Consider the following 12,647-nt stretch of genomic DNA (forward strand, 5'->3'; position numbering starts at 1 on the left):
TGGCTTAAACCTGGTTTAACTTCACTTAGGGGAAGTGCAGAATCCTGGATTGCAGGGAAAGTTGGAGAGGGAAATAAGTCACTGGCAATAAAGCACTGACATAGCTCCCCTATGGAAGGACAGCCCGATATTTAGACATTTCTCTCTCTCTCTTTCTTTCACAGACACAGACATATCAGTTTATAGGTACTAAACCATTCATTCAACAAATGTTTGTTACTATATATTAGACACCATTCCAGAAACTGAGAATACTGTAGTGATCGAAATGCAATAAGCCTCTGATTTCATGCTGCTCACGGTCTAGTTGGGAAGAACTTCAAGCCTATGAGCAAGTGAAGCCTGCATGAGCTGGTAATAGGGGATACAGAGAGACAGGGTAGGGGTGGGGTGCTATTTTGAAGAAAATGGTTAGGGAAGTATGGATAACTCTTGAGCCCTGTTTCATATCTTCTCAGGCCTCTTTCTTATTTCATCCTTTGCTGCAGCAGTCAGATTCACATAGGCATCATGTAACAGCATCTCCACTTACCTGTACCTTGTAACTCTTGTCTCTGTACAGGGGCTTCTCTGCCCCACTGCATTTATCCCCCATGGCCATCCTGTTATGTGCATGAGCTCACTTGCTTCAAGGGAAGTAACATTCCATTGGGTAAACTTTGACCAATTAGAGAGGAGGGCTGGTAGATAAATACTCACCTCTTCCTCATCTGGGTAGACAATTCTGGGGGGCATCCTTCATGAGCCCCAGAGGGACGCAGATGGACTGAGCTCCGGTTGCCCACAAAATCCATCAGGTTACTAACGTATACTTGGTTCAGCTTTGTCACCTTCCTCCCTGGCTTCTTTCCTTGAGATCAATTTCTCCCCAAACTCCCTGCATCCAAGCCTTTGTCTCAGGCTCTGCTTTTGAGGAAACCCAGGCCAACAAAGCAGGCCTCTATGATGAAGTGATATTTCAGTAGAGACATCAGAAAGGTGAGGGAGGAAGCCAAGCAGATATCTTGAGGAAGAGTATTCCATGCAAGAGCACATGTTGTGAGACAGGAAACTGTTTGGCTTGTTCTGGTATCGACATGAAGCCCGTGCATCTTGTGGCGAGTGAGCACGGTGGAGAGAGTGAGAGGTATGGTGCAAGAGGAAGCAGGTTGCCAGGTCACTGAGGGCCTCGCAGGCCATCTAAAGGACTTTGGCTTTTATTCTGAGTGAAAAGGGAACCAATGGAGGATTTTGTACATGGATCTGAAAGACGTTTTTAAAGGAAGATTTCACTCCTCGGAATAGACTATTGGGGAGCAAGAGTAGAATCAACAAGACCATTTAAGAGCTTTTTGCTGTAATTCAGGCAACTTGGACAATGACGGTAGCAGTGAAGGTGATGAACTGACAGAACTGGCTCTTAGATTGGATTTGGGGAAAAAGAGAGCAATTATCTCCGAAGTTTTTGGTCTAAGTAATTGGACTGAATGGAATTGCCAATAAAAGTTCATTGCCAATAAAAATTCATAAGAGAATTCCTGAGCAAAATGGAGGGAACTCGATTTGAAGAAAAGGAAACCACAAAAAAACTTAATTCATATTCTGTTTCATCCGTAGCAATCTAACAGCTATGGCCATTGGAGAGTCAGACATTATTGAGAATACTGTAGTGATCATAAACCCATACATGGACACTGTCCAGAATAGTAGGAATGAAGCCTCCATCTTTTCCTAGGACATAGCAGACGTCAGCAGAATAGAGACACACTTTCAAACAATACTGCGTCAACTACTCTTCATTAATTATTATATTTAATTCTTAAGGCAACTTGAAAATTAGGTATATTTATCCTCATTTCACAGATGATGAAATGGGCAAATGGCATTACGAAGTAACTTCTCGAAGGTGTCACTGCCTTAAAAGGGCAGATCTGAGATTCAAGCCCAGGTCTTTTTGACTGAACTTATTTTTACTCTTGACCACTGGTCTCTCTTCCTCTCCTTCCCATTTCCAGCCTAGTGACTTGTCAAACCTTAACTCCTTTACTCTTGCCAGTCTATGTAGGATTGGCAGTTTCTTCTTTCTCTCTTTTTTGAACAACACATAAGTTTATTTCTGTCTCATGTAACAGCAAAATATAAGGATTCCGTAGATGATATACAATTTCAGGATATTGGGCCTATACTCTTTCTGTCTTGTTGCTCTGGTAGTTTCTTTTTAATCCCTTTCTTTCTATCTTCTCTGCAATAGACTTTAACCAGGCCTTCTAGGTAGATTCAGCATCAGGTACAAAACTATTCTATCCTAAATATCCCACCATTGGTAATTATACCAAATTGGTTTTCTTTTACCATTTTCATTCATCCCTTCATCACCTGTCTCTATGCTCTTCTAAGACATTTTTCCCTTCCCTCATCTCAATATATTTTTCTCTTAAATATCTGATATTTAAAGGTTAAATTATTTTTGAGATGAATTCAAATGGCTCTACAATGGGATAATACGTACCAGTTGACATGACGTATAGATTATGTTTTTGACTCCATTCCCCTCCCCCACCTTTTTCCCAATATTTGCAGTAGGGGTCAGTTTCCCTCAACTAGTAGTTCAAAGTCACCTTGTATTTGTGTTCCACTCAGAAGGCTGTGGTCGAGTCCAGCAAGAGTTGTAACAAAAGGAGTTGTCAGGGCTGGCTGGATATTAAGAGGTACCTATGCATAGTTAACCACGAATGCAGAGACAGAATTCAAGTTATAGTCAGGGAAGAACCCAGACCATGCTTAGAATGGCAAGGCCAAGTTCCAGCCTAAAGAATGTGGTGAGGTTGTAAACAGGAGACTGTGTAATGAGGTCATAAGCCAAAAGGATCAGAAACACATGGGGTGTAGTATGTGAAGTAGGTTAGGACAAGTGGTTTGGGACTAAGTTTGTGACTGATCAGAGGGTATTGGAAACCTGTTTTTATGTGATGCCAGCTGCTTGGTACAAGGATAGAATTAATGGATTAAAGGCCTGGAAACTGGATCTTGTTCTTAAGTAGGGGTGTTGTAGGAACTATAGGCTAATAGCTTAAACGTTCATCATCCAATTAGCCAGGGTCAGCTCTGACAGCTATTTCTGTGTAAATATCTTTACCCTGTTGATTCATTCATTCTTGCACTGTCATTGGCATTTTCAGACATGCTCCAAGCCTATATTTGGTATCAAGCACTCTATTTGGGAGTAGAACTGGAAGTAGGAAGATGAACTGACATAGTCCGTGTTCCAAAGGAGTTTTCAGGTTTGTTTGGAAACAGATTTAAAGCAGATAATCAACAGAAATAACATGATATGACAATGCTCTGATGGAGGTAGATATGAGGTTGAATGGTGGAACAGGGTACCATACTTCTAAGTCACAGATGGCTTCACAGAGAAGGCTGTGCTTGAGCTGATTTTGAAGCATTAGTCACAGTTTGCTGGGCAGACGGGGCAAGGGGGCAGGAGTGGCATAGGAGCAGGTTTTCCAAGCAGGGAGTCCCGCAGTGCTGGGAATGATCAGGTACGGTGGGCTCAGGAAACTTCAAAGAAGTTGATATTACTCTACAGTCAAGGACGAGCGGTGGTGAACATGAGGCTAGAAGAGCTGGCAAGGGTGAGATCCTGGAGGGGCTTGCACTTCATACTCTGGAGTTTTGATTTTATTAGGTAATTGATGGTGAGTCACTGGGTGGTTGTGTGGAGGGGAACCACAAATTGAATGTTAGAGACCATCTTTGAGCTGTCCTTTTAAGTATGTAAACAGGCAATTACTAGGTGGAGCTGTAGTGACCAGAGACCCTAGATCTTTGAAGTGGCCTTACAACCAAAAACAGAGCATCTTCTTTCTCCCAGGAATTTAGAACTTTATAGGACGAAAAGTTCAGACCCACCTCCTCACCAGTGCTTCTTTTCCCAGGTTTTCTTTGAACCAATAGTGTTTGAAAAGGACAATTATTGATGCATTTCTTCTTCTTCTTTTTTTTTCTTTGAAGAAAGTATTTTCAGATAATTTAAATAAAGTTGTTTCTTTTCTGCAAAGCCTTAGCATTTTAGATGGAAAGAGCTATCTTAAAGAAAATCTAAATATTTTTTCAGTAGCAATTTTTGACTAATTAGAAAAGTCCTTCTTTGTCTGAAGGAGGCATTCTCTAAAGAAAGATTTTTTTTCTGGACGTGGGTCACAAAATCTCTTGCCCCAGGTACCAAGGGCATACCGTAATTCCTGGCTCTATTAGCTGAGTGTTTTCCTTAAGGCAAAAGTGTTAGGTGTGTTTACCCCATTTTCCTTAGGGGAGTGTAAGTATCACTCCCAATTCTTTCTAGACTGGCTTTAATTGAAGAAGAAAGTAGAGCAACATTCACTGGGGAGGAGGCTGAGTGACTATGTTTCTATAAATAATATGTGCTTAAGGGTATGGTCCTTTGAATGCTCAGAGGGAAAGTACTGCCTTTAGCCCTGATCTCTTCGATATAAGTTCCTTTAGGCCAGAGGCATTATCTTATGTCTCCTTCTGTTTCCTTACACTGCACTGCATTCAAGGCAGGATCTCAATGTTAGCCACTCCTGAGAGTGATGGAAAATTGCCATAAATGGGGAATGACTCTGTGATGGTTAACCTAGTGCTTCCAAAATTGCTTGATCATAACAATCACCCAGGGCTTTTAGATCACAGACTCTGGAGCCCCATCCAGGACTCCTAGATGAATTAGGATCTCCAGGGAGAGGGGCCTGAGAATCTGTACAGACAGCAAGTGTCCCACATGACTCCTAAAATCAGGCAAGTTTGGGGAAAGCAGGATTAATGTATCTTCACTCTGGATGAAGTATAAATTCCTAGGGGTAAGTGGGAGAAGATACACGAAGTATCAAATGTAGAAACAATGTTTTTAGTTGAAAATTTAATATAATCTATCCTGTGACTCAAAGTGTAGTCTGAGGACCAGCAGCATCAGCATTACCCAGGAGCCTGTTAGAAGTGAGGGGTCCACCTGAGACCTACTGAATCACAGTCTTCATTTTAACAAATCTCCAGTGATTTTTGTACGTGAGAATTTGAGGAGCATGATCTAGAGCAAGGATTAGCAAATTATGGTCAGTGGGCCATATCTGCACTGTTTTTGTAAATAAGGTTTTATTTGAACAAAGTCACATCCATTTATTTATACGTTGTCTATGATGCTTTCATGCTACAGCAAAAGGAGATGACTAATTGCAGGAGAGATCATCTGGCCTACCAAGCCTGAAATACTCACTGTCTGACCCTTTGAAGAATAAGTATTTCAACCTCTGATCTAGAGCACATGGAATACTCAAGAATTTACCAATAATAGTATATAATATAGTATAATAATTGCAATAGCAATTCCCTTCAAACACTTTTTTATTAAACCTTACAAATCTCGTTTTCCTCTGTGTTCATTGTGAATGAGGTGTGAATGTTCATTGAGATATTATTTATTTTACAATATATGACTATGTCTTATGTATCTCAAATACCTCAATCAGCCCCCCACTGCCAAGGAAATCTAACTTGTATATTTCTGGCTGTTTCTAGTATCTAAACATTATCATCTTTTTGCTGTTCAAAATCCAGACAAATTCTTCTTTATGAATAAAGCCCTCCCTTCTCTCCATTGCTATTTAATGTAGGACACTAGTATTGAGCTTTCTTATGTAATGGCCACTTTGTCCCTACGTTATCCCCTCCAGTAGAGTAGACCTATCTTAAGAACTGGGGTTGTATTTTGATCTGCTTTGTAATGTCAAATGAAACAAATATATATAGATGATGCACTGTGGATATTTATGAACTGAATACAATTCTTTGTATGTCAAAAGTGACTGGAGGTCAACCAGCCTCATGTGAGTGGAATGTGAGTGCCAAGGAAGGAAAGTCCCAGGAGCCAGGTCAGTAGACAGGGGTGATCCCTAAGGCAATTGTAGCAGGTGCTGCTGGTGCTTGCCCAAATCCTCACAGACAATTCCAGGTAACCCTGAAGCAAGGTGAGGCAGGAGATCGTGAATAAACACCTCAGCTTCCTTACTCCTTGATGGACAATTCTGAGCAGTGTTCTACACAGTCTCTCAGGGGCATCTTAGTGGGATGGAGCCCAGCGGCACAGAGCTATAATTTACTCATTAAAGAGAATTGTCTTCTTCTGATCAGGCTGCTATAGGAGAACGCCATAGACTGCGGGCTTATAAACAATAAATATTTATTGCTCACAGTTCTAGAGACTAGGAAGTCCAAGATTAAGGTGACCTCAGATTCAGTGTCTGGTGAGACCCCTCTTCCTGGTTCATAGACAGCCTTCATTTCACTGCTTCCTCACATGGCAGAAAGGGTGAGGGATCTCGATGGAGCCTCTTTTATAAAAGCACGATTCCCATTCATGAGCCCTCATGACCTAACCAGCTCCTGAAGGCCCCACCTCCAAATACCATCACATTAGGGAATAGTTTTCAACATGTGAATTTTGGGGGGACACAAGTATTCATCCAATGGCCACCATTTACAGGTTGTCCTCTCTTTCCTGTCTTATTTGCCTGCTTCCTCACAATACTTCTTGCGATCAATTTCTTAAAAAGCTGCTTGCCCCTAAGTCTTTGTCTCAGGATCTGCTTTTAGAAGAACCCAAATTGTGGTAGGCAATTTCTAAGATGGCCCGCAATGATCCCCGCTTCCTGGTACTCACGTTCTTGCATGATCTCTTCCCCTTGAGTGTAGACATGACTTAGTGGCTTGCTTCTAATGAAAAGAATATGGCAGAAGTGGAGATATGTCAATTCCGAGCTTAGGTTCTAAAGAGACTGTGGGTTCTTTCTTGAGAGCTCTTTCTCATTGTCTTTTGGATTGTTCAACTAGGGGAAACCAGCTGCTAGAGGGCAAGGCAGCTTCTTCTGTGGAGAAGCTCAGGTAAGTGAGCTTGGAAGCAGATCTTCTGAAGCTTCCCCAGAGGAGCCTTGAGATGACTGCACCCCAGCCAACACCTCGATTGTAGCCTCACGAGGGAAACTGAGCCAGGACCATGCAGCTAAGCTGCTCAGGGATTCCGGACCCGAGATGACTATGAGATAAAAAATACCTATTGTTTTCAGCTGCTAAGTTTTAGGATAATTTGCTATACATCAATAGATAACTAGTACACAATATAAGACAACAGTGTAAATCACTGTTCTTTTGAGTTTTAGTTGAGAGACTCTTGCCCTGACTCTTTTAACCATATCAAATCCTCATGCTTTATGCACCCAGGGCACCCTGTACATCTTTCTTAGCATCTAGTACTCTTGTGTTCTTGTTTAAAATTTGCCTTCCTAACTAGACTGTGAGCTTCAGGAGGACTGCTTCCACCCCTTCTTTCTTTCTTTTGATTTTTGGTGAGGAAGATTGATCCTGAGCTAACCTCTGTTGCAAATCTTCCTCTTTTTGCTTGAGGAAGATTGTCCCTGAGCTAACATCTGTACCAATCTTCCTCTACTTTTCTTTTGTATGTGGGATACTGCTATAGCACAGCTTGATGAGTGGTGTGTAGGTCCACACCCAGGATCCGAACCTGTGAACCCCAGGCCGCTGAAGCAGAGTTCACAAAGTTAACCACTGTGCCACCGGGCCAACCTCTGCTTCCCTCCTTTTACTCTCTATTCCCAGTGCCTCTAAGAATTAATGATTAAATAAGTAAAGCCATTAGTCTGGTTGGTTTTGTGTACAATTAGTAGAATCTCAACCATTTGTGTAGTAATGAAAAGCCTGGAGATATATTTTTCAGGTCCATTTGGATCCTGGAGCTCAAATGATTGTTAGAATTGATTATGGAATTCTATATTATTATAAATCATTATTAGAATTCCATATTGCTCTCTTTCTCTCTATCATTTTTTCTTTGTCTCCTTCTCTGTCATTTCCCCTCACTTTATCTTTCCTTTCCTCTTCTTCCATCCTATGGACTCTCCTTTGTCAGCCTAATTTCCAAGCAGACTCCTCCCAAAAAATGGCTCCTGAAATACTCAGACTGAAGTCTTCACAGCTGAACAAATCCAACAGAAAGAAAGCATCTCCTCAGGAGTTCAGAAAATGCCCTGGGATTGAATCTTTCTGGGCTAACCTGGCTCACAAGATCATCCACGGACCAGTTACTATGACCAGGGAAATATCAAACACAAACTGGCTAGGCCTGGGTCCAAGATCCACCTCTGGAATGTGGAGAATGGGCCACCCCACCCCAACCATATGGATTGAGCAGGTGATTCCTCTCCAAAAATTCAAGGTGGTGTTCTCACAATAAGGGGTAAAGGATGCTGGGCAGAAAACAAAACAAACCACCTACCCACCCGACAAACCAAAAAACAAAACAAATAACCAAAAACAGCTAGATATCTCCATACAGTGGAGAATCAGAAATATGGTTGAGAAGATCCAAGATCATAATTGGAAGAAAGACAATAGTATGAATAAAATATGGAGGGCAAGATGCTAAGAAGCCAATTAGAGCAACTATAGAGAAAAGGGAGGAGTTGAAAGAAGTGTAATGTATGATTGTGACTAAGAATATGTACAGAAAGAACATGTCAGGATTCTCTCTCCACCTCCCCACTCCTACCCCTCTCCTACCCCATTGATGCATTTTTGGGCAGTGCTTAGTACAGACCACTGGGAGTCTAAAGGAACGGGTCACAGATAGACAAAAAGGAATATTTGCTATAGTTCTTTTTTGTGAGTATTTGTATCTTCCTCCAGAAAGTACCCATTCACAAAAGTCACATGAATAGTCACTGCTATTATCTGAGCAAATTTTCACAGTAATAATTTATTTTCAGTTTCTCATTAACTAAACAACTAATGTAAACCATAAGTGTCATGGAATGATATCAATCCAGACACACCCTAACACTAGATGCAAAACAAAAGTTGCAGAATAGACATTTGGGACTCTATATGTCAGCAACTCTTCCAGAGCCCATGAAACGGCCTTAACTAGAAGAGTTATTCCTTTTGGGATTAGCAGATGTTGAGCATCTGCATGCTATTCACACCCTTATTATCCTGGACTTAATTAAGTTGCGTTACTTCATCTGAGAATCATCACCCTGACAACGCAGTTGCAGAGGAAAGATAGTGGATACTACTGACAGGACAGTGTAATGGTCTCTTTGGGGTGACCTAAAAAAATGGAAATAATAATAAGCACTTTATACTTCCTGTATTTCTGTATTGTCCCTTCAGAATGCATTTTGATCCTCTCTGCTTGCAGAAATCTTGGTTCTTCACATCCTTTTCTCAAAAATGTTTTCTTCAGTCTTCTCCTTGGTCCAACCCTTTGGTCTTCATCTAATACAAGGTTTTTCAACTTCTGCACTATAGACATTTTGGACAAGGTGATTATTTGTTGTGGAGGACTGTCCTGTTCATTGTAGAATGTTTAGCAACATCTCTGGCCTCTGCCCACTAGACGCTCGTAGCATCCTCAGGTGCCTGGGGGGAACAATTGCCTCCAGTTGAGAACTACTGGCCTCCGCCTCCTGCTTACCCTCCCATTCCCCTTCCTTCTCCATCTTTTTCTTTGTTGTCTTAGTTGTAGATGACACTCCACCTTCACTTTTCCAAACTGGAAATCTCTGGATTATCTTCTAATTCTCTTGATAATATACATTCAGGAGCAGATTCAGCTTTTGTGGGATGTAAAGATTATGTAAATTGAGGGAACTTCTTTAAAAAGATTCTAAGTTTACAAATCAGGTACAGGGACATTGTACATTTTTTTCTGATTTAATTTTTTTTTGCTATCAATGAGGATGAAATTAATATACTATTGTGGTTGAGAACATGGTCTCAGAGGCCAAACTGCCTTAGTCCGATTTGTGATTCCACCATCTACCACGTGACTGAACAAATTACTTAGCCAATTGGAGTGTCAGTGTCCTCATCTATGAAATGTGGATAAATTTTGTTACCAACTTCATTGAATTGTTGAGAAGAATTAAAATAGTTACTATGTGTAAAACACTCAGAAGACTGCCCAGAATATAAGAAAAATGTTATAAATGTTAGCTATTATTATTTTGCTAATAAGAAAACTGAGGCCCAGAAATTAAATACCTAACACAAGATGATACAGTTAAGAATGGGAGAAAAATAGGGGCCGGCCGGTGGCACAGTGGTTAAGTTTGCACGTTCTGCTTCTCAGCGGCCCGGGGTTCACCGGTTCGGATCCTGGGTGCAGACATGGCACTGCTTGGCACGCCATGCTGTGGTAGGCGTCCCCCATATAAAATAGAGGAAGATGGGCACGGATGTTAGCTCAGGGCCAGGCTTCCTCAGCAAAAAGAGGAGGACTGGCAGATGTTAGCTCAGGGCTAATCTTCCTCAAAAAAAAAAAAAATAAAATAAAAAAGAATGGGAGAAAAATAGAAAATTGAACTTGAAAGCTCAGGCTTCTTTACCACACCAGTTCCTCAGTGCAGCTTTCATGGGTTCTGGGGAGGATTAAATACATTACTTATGTTACTATTGGTTGTATATTGCTACAGTAATATGCAGAAATTAGCCTGTGAGGGAAAAAGAAAACCAAAAGCAAACTAGCAAGTAGATGTTAAGAGGTTTATTTTTAATAAAAATAGTTTGGAATTAGGAATAAATTTAACAAGAGGAGTAAAAACCTTATACTCTTAAAAGAACAAAATCTTATTCTTGTAAAAATCTAAGAAGACCTAAATACATTGAAAGACAGCCCATGTTCATGGATTGGAAGGCGTAAATTGTTAAAATGACATACTCCTCAAATTGGTCTAAAAATCCTGTGCAATCCCTATCCAAATCCTTGCTGTCTTCCTTGCAGAAATTGATAAGCTGATTCTAAAATTCACGTGACTATGGAAGGGATCTAGGATAGCCAAAACAATCTTGAAAAGAAGTATAAAGTTGGAGGACTCACGCTTCCCAATTTCAAACCTTACTACAAATCCTCAGTAATCTTGACTGTGTGATCCTGGCATAAGGAAAAACTGTAGAGATCAATAGGGTAGAATTGGGAGTCCAGATATTATCAATAACATTTATGGTCATTTGGTTTTTTGACAAAAGTGCTAATACCATTAAATAGGAAAAGAATAGTCTTTTCAACGAAAGGTGCTGGAGATCCATATGGAAAAGAATGAAGTTGGACACCTACCTCAAATTATATTCAAAAATTAACTCAAAATGGATCAAAGACCTAAATGTAAGACCTAAAACAATAAAATTCTTAGAAGAAAGCACAGGTGTAAATCTTGGGTTAGGCAATGGTTTTTTAGATATGACACTGAAAGCGCAAGCTGCAAAATAAAAAAGAACAAATTTGACTTTTATCAAAATTTTAAAACTTTTGTGTTTCGAAGGACACCATCAAGAAAGTGAAAAGGCAACTTACAGAGTAGGAGAAAATATTTGCAAATCATATATCTGATATGAGACTTGTATCTAGAATATATAAGGAATGCTTATCCAATTAAAAAATGTGCAAAGGATCTGAATAGACATTTCTCCAAAGAAGATATACAAATAGGCAACAGGCACGTGAAAAGATGCTCAACGCCTTTAGTAATCAGGGAAATGTAAATCACAACCACAATGAGCTTTCACTTATGAAACTCACTAGACTGGCTATAATCAAAAAGACAGATAATAACAAGTGTTGGTGAGGATGTGGAGAAATTAGAACTCTTATACATTGCTGTTGGAATGTAAAATGGTACAGCAGCTTTGTAAAACAGCCTTGCAATTACTCAAAAGGGTTAAGTTACAATATAACCAAGCAAATCCACTACTAAGAAATGCATGTGAAAAATATGTTCATGTAAAAACTTGTACATGAATGTTCACAGAAGCATTATTCATAGTAGCCCCAAAGTGGAAGCAACCCAATATCAACAAACTGATGAATGGGTAAATAAAATATGGTACATTGATACAATGAAATATTATTATCGATAAAGAGAAATGGAATACTAATATGTGCTACAACATGGATGAACCTTGAAAATATTATGCTCAGTAAAATACATCACTCACCTAAGACCACATATTGTATGATTCCATTTATATGAAATGTCCAGAATAGATAAGTTTATAAAAACAGAAAGTAGATTAATGGTTGCCTACATCTGGGAGAGGGTTGGGGGAATTTGCTGAAGTTGGTTGTAAATTGCAGTACCATCCCCAACTCAGTCTTGACCGACTCAGCAGAGAGTTGCTGTTGTTCTCACTACCACTAGAAACTTGGGAATTTCTGACTGTTGGAAATGTGGACAGTCCCTCCACACTATCCCCACACTTAGGCCTCTCATCTATATTCTCTAGTCCAGGAAGAATTTCTCACCTAATTGGACAATCTGATGATATCATGGACTAACAGACAAGATCATAATATTTTAAATATTAACTCACCTTATTACTTCTAGATTCTCCTGGGGTATGGAATAGCCCATAGGGTATGGAATATGGCTTCCCCAGAAGCTGTGGAAGTAGCCAAACGGCAAAACCTGGGGCAAAGTTTGACCAGTGGGAACAGTATATGAGAAGCAAGAGGCAGAAAAATTCCCTTTACATCCCCACTCTATGGACTGTCCTGAAGCTCAAGAGCCTAACCAGAGATGTCCAAGTAGCCAGGTAAC

Source organism: Equus przewalskii, chromosome 22 (assembly GCF_037783145.1).
Source record: "Equus przewalskii isolate Varuska chromosome 22, EquPr2, whole genome shotgun sequence".
Classification (NCBI taxonomy): Eukaryota; Metazoa; Chordata; class Mammalia; order Perissodactyla; family Equidae; genus Equus; species Equus przewalskii.